This window comes from Arachis ipaensis, chromosome B05, assembly GCF_000816755.2.
Source record: "Arachis ipaensis cultivar K30076 chromosome B05, Araip1.1, whole genome shotgun sequence".
Lineage (NCBI taxonomy): Eukaryota > Viridiplantae > Streptophyta > Magnoliopsida > Fabales > Fabaceae > Arachis > Arachis ipaensis.
Genome location: NC_029789.2, coordinates 98,476,783 through 98,486,993, shown reverse-complemented (window position 1 = coordinate 98,486,993; position 10,211 = coordinate 98,476,783).

The following is a 10,211-nucleotide window of genomic DNA, read 5'->3' as shown; positions in this document are numbered from 1 at the left end:
TTTTTTAAAATTTATTTTAATTTTATTTTTTTAAATAATATTTGTTATATATTTATAACAATAGTTTTTGAGTATTTTATAAATTATAGTATTTATAGAAAAAATTATTTAAATTTATATGATTATTTATAATTATTTTTATATGTATCTTTTAATTTGGATAATTATTTAAATAATATTAGAAAATTATTCTTTGATAAAAAATTGTTGTAATAGTTATAAAACCGTTCTTTAAAATAGTCAAAGAGAACATTTTTATTTTATTGCTATAACGTAATGAAAAATTGAACTTCAACAGCAACACTATAAAAATCATTGTCTAAGACCATCTAATAGAACAGTTTTTAAATGTAGCATTTTGGCAACGGTTTTTATGCATTTCGTTTGTACAATTATTTAAACAACAATAAAAAATTGTTGCTTAAAAGCAAGTCTTGGTAACGGTTATAAAACTGTTCTTTAAAATAGTCAAAGAAAACGGTTTTACTTTGTTGCTATAAAATAATGAAAAATTGAATTCATTGGTAACACTAAAAAAACTGTTGTCTAAAACTATCTAAGAGAACGGTTTTAAGGTGTTGCAAAATTTGGCGTTGCTTAAGCCCATATTTGTTGTAGTATTTGTTTGGACTCAAAGTGGTGTTTTGTGCATATTGGGAATCGGCCAAGGTATGGTTTCAGTTTTCTTTATACAATATGTAATGTTTCTGGAAACTTAGGCTAGTTGACCTTAAGATAGGTTGAAAGATGTGGTTTTATGATAAATTGTATATAAATGTATGCTTGATGATGGTTTGGATGTAGAATGAATGGGTTTGAATGTGATGATATACATATTGTTAGATGATGATTATTGATGAGTTGTGTTGGTGGGTGTTGAGATTTGCAAATGGATATTGATGATAATTTTTTATTGTTGATATGGTTGATGAGTAGTGATGAATATTGAGATTGTTAATAAATGATATGAATTATGAATTTGGATGAGTAATGTTATTGATATTGGGAATGATTGGGGTTGAATGGGGCTAATTCATGATGATTGTTTGTGATATGATGATGATGGATGATAGTGTGGATTGAAATGGTTTTTAGTATGATATGTTGATATTTGAGGTTGATGATATTGTAATGTGTTGGTGGAGGGTTGATTATAATGTTATCTATTTGATAGTTGAAGTTGAGAATAATGAAGTGTGAAGGAAAATTTGGTAAAAATGGTAGAATGTGATACAAGGGATGAGTTATGATTGATTTTGGAGTTTGTTGTGGCTTTGGTTTGATTTTGGTTGAGGATTGTGGAAAGTTAAGGATTTATGACTTTTTGTAAAAAGGAATTTTTAGTGAATTTTGACGGGTCATAACTTATGCCTCAGTTTTCAAAATTGGTTGAAACTTGTTTAGAATTGAAAAGTCTTCAAATTGATATAAAGTTTGTAAAATTTGAATTTTTTTTAGAGGAAGTTATGATTATTCAAAGTTTGGTGTCAAAATCTGAAATTCTGCAATGTTGCAGAATTTTGTGATTTCTGGTTTGTGTGCGCACGCACACCTCTGCGAAAATTTAAACTTGTGCGCATGCACGGCCCTGTGCGCACGCACACGTAGGTGAAGGCTTCCTGTTTAGAGCGCTGGCACAGCTTGTGCGCGCACAAAACTAATGGAGATTTTCAACCTGTGCGCACGCACACATTGGGAAAGGCAGTCTGTTGGGGGCGCTAGCACAGCTTGTGCGAGTGAACAGAATTGTGAAAAATTGCACTTGTGCGTACGCACACCCCTATGCGTACGCACACGTTTTAAAAATCTCCCTGGGCGTGCGCACGCACACCCCTATGGGTATGCACACGCCCTGTTTTATAACTTAAACTTTGTTTTTACACTATTTTATTTTCCCAACAATGTTGTATACTTCTATGACACCTAATTGAGACTCTTGGGCTATTTTTGGGTATTAAAACATGGGTAAGGTCTTAAGAGTTTTGGTTTAGGTATTACGTTGAAAAGTTAGAGAATGGAGGTTTAGGTTTCTGGTGTATTGAGGATGAGTTTTGTAACGACCCAACTTCCAGAACGTCATGATCGTACCGAAAGTAAGGCGTTACCAACCTGCTTTCCTTTATTAACTATTTACTATTGAGCCTTTAGTTCGATATCGCGATTCAGTTTTATAGAAAATTCTAGAAAAATTTTGCTTTTATTATTTAAAATCATATAACAAACATTTCAAGTAATAATAATCACATTATTATTAATAATAGTAATATTATACAAAAGAATTTAAATAAAATTCAGGTACAACTCCTATCCCTCTGCATAAAATAAAAACTAAAGCTACAAAGGCGAGGGAATTCTATGAAAGAAACTCAAGTCATAAACTTAACTCGTAAATAAATTCTAGAATCGCCCGCAGCTTCAAACTGAATCTTCGAACCTGTGTCACTGAAAGGGTGGAAGATTTTGGGGTGAGAACAAACCACACGTTCTCAGTAGGGAATGGGAATGCCGTAAAAGTAATGATTAACATGCAAATAATTAACATACTCAAGGAAACTATATTTTTATCAAACCTTTTTGAAAATACTATTCTTGGTTTTACTTTAACTAATTATTTACCTCTTTCAAAAATCTAAGCTCAAAATAAATTCCAAAATATAAAACTGGTCACTTTAAGCGTTTCTCAACCACATAGTTAATTTTCAATCACAACGTCAATTCTTAATCATCATCATACATTCACCAACTAATAGCACTAACAAGAGATTCAATTCAGCACACAAACAAGTCACAGCAAGGCAAACAGCACAATCACAGGGAAGTACAACGAGCAAACCCAATCAAATGCAAATGCACACACAAGGATGATGCATGTCTAGCCCTAGTGCAGGTAATGAGCTCATTTGTCGGTTTCTACCCGCTACCGACATAACCCGAAGCAGCTGAAACGTGTATGGCTTTCCAATTGGCTATACCCCTATGTACAGGAAATAACCCCTCTGCCACCACAGGGTCCACTGCACGCAGGAAATAACACATCTGCCACTGCAGGGATGTATGCCGACACACCTTCTGTATACAGGAAATAACCCCTCTGCCACTACAGAAATGGAACAGGTGGTCATGGTACTTCTGTAGCAGGAAATAACCCCTCTGCCTTACAGAATTAAAATATGGATCTGTACCGCAAGAAAGTGTTCTCAATAGTCGCATCACTATCTATCTGACTGCCTCAATGCAGCAGATGATCACACAAATATCTCAGGAGTTGCCATAACGCAACAAATGAATAAACACATCTCTTGGGTTGCCTCAAGAAACAAATAAATATCTCTTGGGTTGCCTCAAGCAACAAATCATCACGTAATCATTCTCATTATCATCATTCATTATCATTCTCATTATTCATCATCATTTTGACATTCTTATGCAATACCTCTTTCTTTCTCTGTTCAATCATACTATACAAACTTTACATCTTTCACTTTTACAATATCTTGGCTCAAACCATTTCTCTTTACCATTCGGATTAAAATATTATAAAATTCACCAAACTCCTGAAAAGTAATCCTTTATTTCAAGCCCAAAGCATAACTCTTTTCGTATTAAATTGAATTCAAAACATAATTCCTTTCTTAAATAATTCAAACTTGAAACATAAACCTTTCCTTGATAATTCCAAATTCAAAGTAGTATAATTCTTCTCTTATTTAGATAAAACATAAATAATATAATTTTTTTCAAGTTCAAATCTTTTAAAATGACTTTCAAATAAAATCTCAGATTTTTTATAAAATTTTGATAGCACCTCCCCTAAAACTCGGACTTAACCACCCTTACGGGTTCCCTCTTTCTCAACATCTCATAAAACCTTTCTCAACAATTGCCACAATGATATATTCTCAAAAACATTTGATAACAGTATAGAAAATCTATTTCTCAAGTTCCATATCCAAGTGATCACCAAAACAACATCGGCAGTCTAATTTCAGTTTTATTTTTAAAATATCAAACAGATTCGGAATTACGCAAACGTTGTATCTATGCGACTGTCTCGAATGAAGCTTTCTATTAAACCAAAAATCACAATTTTTTGTTGGCTCTAGCTTCGGAAATATAAGCAAAACCGTGACTGCTCTGTAGTGTCTTAAAACCAGAAGACAGCAGCAGCGTACAGTATTCGAAATTTCATATAAAATCCAAATTAAATCCAACCATCTTCAAAATTAATGTGATGAAACATAACTTATCCATATTTCTTTCTCAATTAGTTCCAAGGTCATACCATTTTTAATGGAGGAGTTACGTAGCTTGGAAGTTAAGTAATTTTCTGCTGAAGTCTGTTTTACAAATCATTAAACACAACCTCTTCAAAGTCCCATAAACACTTATTAAAACATGGAATACCCTGAAATTTAAATCATATATACTAAATATATTGAAATTTCACCTCCAAATGGTTGCCTCTCAATATAATTCCAGAATTAAAAATTATAAAGGCTCAAAGTTACTGACTTAGAAAACAAAACCTGATTTTTACTGCATAATACATCTTACTTTAAAAATTCATATCTTTAAAACCACAACTCTAACAATTCTAAGTTTTATGAAATTCGAGTACTAGGACCAGAGTTCCATTTAAAATTGGTTCCATTTCAAAATTCAAACTGGAGAATTTTTAATAGAGGAAACAAGTTGCTGCTGTCTTAAGCGTCCTGCAGAAAACCAGATTTGGCATTCCTAATTCAAAAATTTACCATAAATCATAAACTTAATAAAAAAGTCTCAAATTCACCAGTCCAGCTTCCTATATTCCAAAGCTTAATCCAGACTTGGTTCCACGCAATTCTGATCATCACAGAATTAGTTATAGATTTTCAAAGTCTCCAGCTTCATTTAAAAGTAATGCAGAAAATCAAGTTTTACATTTTAACTTTGAAAAATTATAACTAGTTCTATAGTTAATTCAAACTTCTCAAAATTGAATCCCAACAACAAATTTTATTATAGTTTACTCAGCCTTTACTCTCATATCATTTTGATTATCGTTGAATAACTGAATCACTTCCAAAGTCATCTTTTAATCTCAAAAATCAGATTTTCAGCAACTAGTTCAACATTTTAAGATTCAGTCTTCCAATTATTCCTTAAGCCCAACTTTAATTAATCACTAACTAAGTCCATTTCAGTAAACCAACTCAATAGCAACAGTTTCAATTTGACCCATCAAAATACCGAAATCACAATAATCTCTCATCAAACAATTTATAATTCAATCTCACAAAATCAACGAATTCAATCAAAGTTCCAATAAAAAATCTCAATCATTCCAATCATAATTTCAGCCACACAACTCAACTAATTCAGTATAATCACATAGAGTCAGAACTTTTCAACAATTCCATCCATATAAGAGAAAACAATATCAATTACAACTTCAAACACTCACAACAAAGCCCAAAGACATTCACAGTCATAACCTGAATTCAATAATCCAATTGAAACACTAAAACATCATCACAAAAAAATCAGTAATTCAAAATACAATTCACAACCAGATTTCAACCAATTCAGCAATATCACATAAGATAAGAATTTCCAACAAATCCACTACCGTTACACTATATCAAATAACCAACACATCATTCAATTCAATATAAATCCGTCAAAGATCAGAATTTCAGTCAATTTGCAACATCAAGCAAACCAGCCTATGGCAACCAGCTCAACATAATCAAATAACAGGATTCTCAGTAATTCCAAATAATTAGAAAATCGGTAATAGTTACAGCCTCAAATCAAAATCAATATCACCAGTTTAATCACCGTTCACAACCACATTTAATTCGAATCATAACTCAGAAAAATCATAATAGCTAACCATTCTCAAACACATTTCAAGTCGTTCTTGTCAATTAAGAAATTCTTAACTATTATTAACCATTTGCACTTATCCAAATAACTTTGTAGGTATTCTAAATTAAAAACATTAAATCCCCTACCTCAATTAGCCGAAATTCAATATTCAAACGCAACAAAGCCTTCTTTTACTTTTAATTCGCAGTGGCAACAACCTTGAACCGAACTAACAGCAGTGGCTTTTCTGATCACTTCTCAGCAGCAGCAGTAGGAGCATTAATCGGAATAACAGCAGTCTCACTTTCCTAAGGCAGCGACGATGGTTGCAACAGGACAAAGGATTTTAATCGAATAGGAAGCAAGAGCACACAACTCTGGAAAATTCAGGACAAGGAATGTACTAAAAATCAAATCGTTAACAAGGATGGCAGTGACAAAGGAAGTGTGTAAATGGAACAGAATCAAATAAAGTAATAGACCAGAGCCAGAACAGCAACTCCGGTGGTCTTCTCCAGCAACAAGGACGACGGTTTGGCTTACCATCTTCAGCAGCGGCGTGGATTGGCGGCGATGGACCTTCAGTGGCAGCAGTGACACGGCAGCGGTGGAACCTTCTTCCCTTCGTTGATCGCGTCTTCTTCCTCTCGCATAGGTCACAGCGGTGATTTACAGGCCCAACGACAGTGACTGTGACGGTGACGAGCGGCTTCTTCCTCGTGGTGTCTGGCTCTCTCTCCGCGCTTGACGGCGTTCGGTGGCAATGGAGGCATGGCGGCGATGCAGCAAAGGTTCCCTCCACTAGTTCTTTCCGCGACGGCATGGCTTCGACGGCGTGGCTTCGACGGCGATGCTCTCCACAGCTCCACGAACGGCTGACAGGAGGCGCTGCAGCGCGGGCAAGGCTGGGCGACACTGGGGATGGTGGCGACGGCGTAGCAGGGCCCGACGAACGGAGGCGGCGACGGTGCCAAGCCCCCTCCGGCGATGCTGGGCGACGCTGGCGATAGTGGCGTGGGATCCTTGTGTGCGACAGTCCGGCGGTCACGGCGGCGGTGGGGCAGCAGCTCTTCCCTCTCTCTTTCCTCTCTATTTTGCTGCTGTGTGTGAATGTTACGTTGAAGGAAGGTGAGGGTGAGGCTACGGCTGTATAGGGTTAGGAATTGGAGAAATTAGGGTTCTGAATTAATTTTGGGAATTAGGGTTAGAAATTAGGATTTTATAAAGGAATATGGATAGATTTGAGTAGATATTTTAATAAAATTGAAGGGTAGGATAATTTTAAAATCAAACATACTCCGTTAAAAATATCTAAGAACATTGTTTATCAACGTATTGCTAAGTTCAATCAATTATTTCTAATTTAAATTATAAAATAAAAATACTAATCATATTTTGATAAAATATAGTTTAAACTCAATATTTATTAATCAAATTGAATGATATAACTTTTCATTATTTTTTTATCTCCGAAACTTTAATTTCAATTTATAAAATAACCAATTATAATAAAAATTGTACACAAATATTAATTGACGTAAACTTAAAGCATTTATAAATATCAATCTAATCATTTCTAATAAAATAAATTCTAGGAGTTCAAATTAATAACATAATTCATTCAAAATAGAATTTATTTAAATTAAATTATACAATTCTTCTATTTTTTCAATTATCAAAATTATAATTTCAATTATACCAAATATCTAATAAAGATTATATAAAAATTCTAATTAATTTAAATTCCAATTATCAAGAAATTCTATTTAATTACCTTTAGCAAAATAATTTTCTTAAAATAAATCACAAATAACTAATTATTTGATTTTCAAAAACTATGGTTGTTACAAGTTTGGTTGAGAGAAAAGGAAGAGTAGTAAACTTGGTGATTATTGACAATGAATTGAGAAAATTGACGAACTAGTAAGTTCAGAATAGAAAGTTATGAATTGGTGATTGTTGTGAGCAGATGAGAACTTGAAAATTAATGATTATGCTTGATGGAATGAGTATGAGTGGAAGTGTGCTATGAGGAGTGGCCTCTGAGATTGAATACGTGACTATGATATGCATTGTTATCCATCGTAGGGGCTGTGGCAGTCTCCTGCCTACGTTTGGATGTGAGGCTTGAAGCTGGGCTTCTAACTCATATTTATCGCTTCAGATGACGGTGGTAGGGCACTCTCCCTTGGAACGTTTCCCTATGAAAGGAGAAAGTGGTAGGGCACTTATCCCTAGGAATTTTCCTCCTGAGCATGGGTTTCTCTCGCGTTGCAAGGTGGTAGGGCAATAACCCACGGAATCATATGGCATCCAGAGGAAGGTGGTAGGGCACTCTCCCTCGAAACGTTTCCCTCTGAAAGGAGAAGGTGGTAGGACACTTATCCATCGGAATTGTTCCTCCTGAGTGTGCACAATAGAGAGACTAATCCGGGAGTTGCCGACCAGATTTTCTGTCGGGTTTGGCACAATAATCGACATGTGATATCACAGCCAATAGGACAGACATTCATCATGTGCATCTTCTATATGCTTGCTTGCTTTGATTACTTGAGTTTGCCTAATTGTATAATATTGCCTATTTGGTTCTTGAATTACTTGTGATATATATGAATACTATCTGTATTTTCCTTGCTTGCATTACTTGTGTTTGTCTGGTGCTGAGGAGGTTAGGTAGGCGCTGGCGATGAGATCTCATGGAGGGTAGGTTGGTGAAGGCTATGGGACAGCGATGACTAGTTTAGTTAGAACTCTCCTAAGTTTAGATGACCCAGTTTATGGTTTAAGTTTACTTATTTATTTATTTCGTTTAAGCTTGAATATTCCGTATGTGATGTGAAGTTCTAGGATTGCCTTCGACGTCCCGGAGCCTTACATCTTACATTTTTGGGTACTATTACCATACTGAGAACCTCCAGTTCTCATACCATATGTTGTTGTTATTTTTCAGACGCAGGTTACAAATCCACTTCGGTGAGATTGCGAATATGGTGACAGAGTGGAGTATGGTTCCTCCTTCGTTAATTTTTATTTTACTTTGTTATAGTTACTCTCACATCTCTTTGTATATTTATCTTTATGGCCTTAGAGGCTTACTTGAGAGATAAGTTGCATAAGCTGTTTTAATTCCAAAACTCTGTATTTTTTCTATTTATAACTAGTCGGCTTAAACTCCACAAGCTGCGGCTAGTTCCCTATAATTATTATAATATTATATCTATATATGTTCTATTCTCTTGCATCTATACCTTGTGTCTTGTGCGTTAGCTTCGTGTGAACGTTTTGCACCTTTGTAACTCTGTTTTTGAGCTTAATCCTTCATCGGGCTCCTAGAATATATTATTTCCTTCTATATAATATGTATAAGCCTTAGAATTGTCATAACCTTTGATTAACCTTTGCCTTACGGCTAGAGGTAAGGTTTAGGGTAATTGGGGTGTTACATTTAGTGGTATCAGAGCGGTNTGAGGCATGGACCGATTGTGCTTCGTTGCACACTCTGGGTCATTTTTCTTTCATGCTATTTAGGTTATCTGCTTGATATGCATAGGATGCTTTTTTGTGAGTACCTTTGGGGATAATCGAAGCACTGAGCTTGAGATATTGAGACTGATCACCTTGATATCGATTGTTTGGTGTGGAAAAGAAACCTGAATGGCAACTCGCGGATGAGGTCAATCACGTTAACGGAGAGGTAGTGGAGAATGGTTAACCTAGCCTATGCTTTACGAGCTCAGCATGTTCCGAAAAAGTTTGTTTGTGGATTATGGAGAATATCAGTTGATTAGTGAGGCTCAACACTGGTGGCAGGGGAAGTACCGACAGATACTTTTGCGGTTTTTAATTATGATTTTCAATTTCTAATTGGTATGGTTTTGAGCTATGTTGAAAAAGTTTTAACGCTTAGAATAGTTTTGAAAATTTTGGTTCAAAACTATTAGTTTAAATGATTTAGTTTTGAAAGTTAGTTGGAACTCTTGGTTTAAATGATATGGTTTAAAAGGAAAGTGAGTTCTTTGATTTTGTTCATTTGTGAACTTGGTTTCTAATTTATCTTGTCAAAAGGGATCTAAGATTGAGAAGTTTTTATTTAAGAAAATCGTGATTTAAAGTAATCGACTTTCGAGTAAATTATTTTTGACTCTTTTGGGAAAGCTTTAACAATGAACTGGTTTAGAATAAACTTGTTTTGAAGGTTTTGGAAAAATGTTACAAAAGCAGTTTTTGGTTTAAAAGAAACATTTTGGATTCTTAATGACGATAATCAAAGTGACGCAGCGGAAGACGAGAGAGAACATCGACACGGTAGGATGATAAGGAATGAGATGCTTTGGCAACTTGTTGGGTTGATAACGTGG